The sequence below is a fragment of the Lupinus angustifolius genome, chromosome LG07 (assembly GCF_001865875.1).
Source record: "Lupinus angustifolius cultivar Tanjil chromosome LG07, LupAngTanjil_v1.0, whole genome shotgun sequence".
Taxonomy (NCBI): domain Eukaryota; kingdom Viridiplantae; phylum Streptophyta; class Magnoliopsida; order Fabales; family Fabaceae; genus Lupinus; species Lupinus angustifolius.
In genome coordinates, this window is record NC_032015.1 from 15396336 (window position 1) to 15396642 (window position 307).

Consider the following 307-nt stretch of genomic DNA (forward strand, 5'->3'; position numbering starts at 1 on the left):
TCTTAAGAAATTTTAAGTTCAAGTCACTATTGATAGAACTTTGCCAAGTGCAAGAAGGTGATTGGTAAGATGAGTAAATCTCTTTTATAGATCAAGAATCTTCTCTCCAGGCTTCATGCGAAACATTTCGTATTCCTGAGAAAGAGTGTTGAGTCTTGATCTTTTTACTTCCTCTGTTCCTTCGTGTGTGGTTTCTAGAGTATCCCACATTTCTTTTGCAGATTTACAATTTGATACTCTAAAGAATTCATCAATACCAAGAGCGGAGGTGAGAATGTTCTTTGCCTTTAAATCATATTGTACCTTA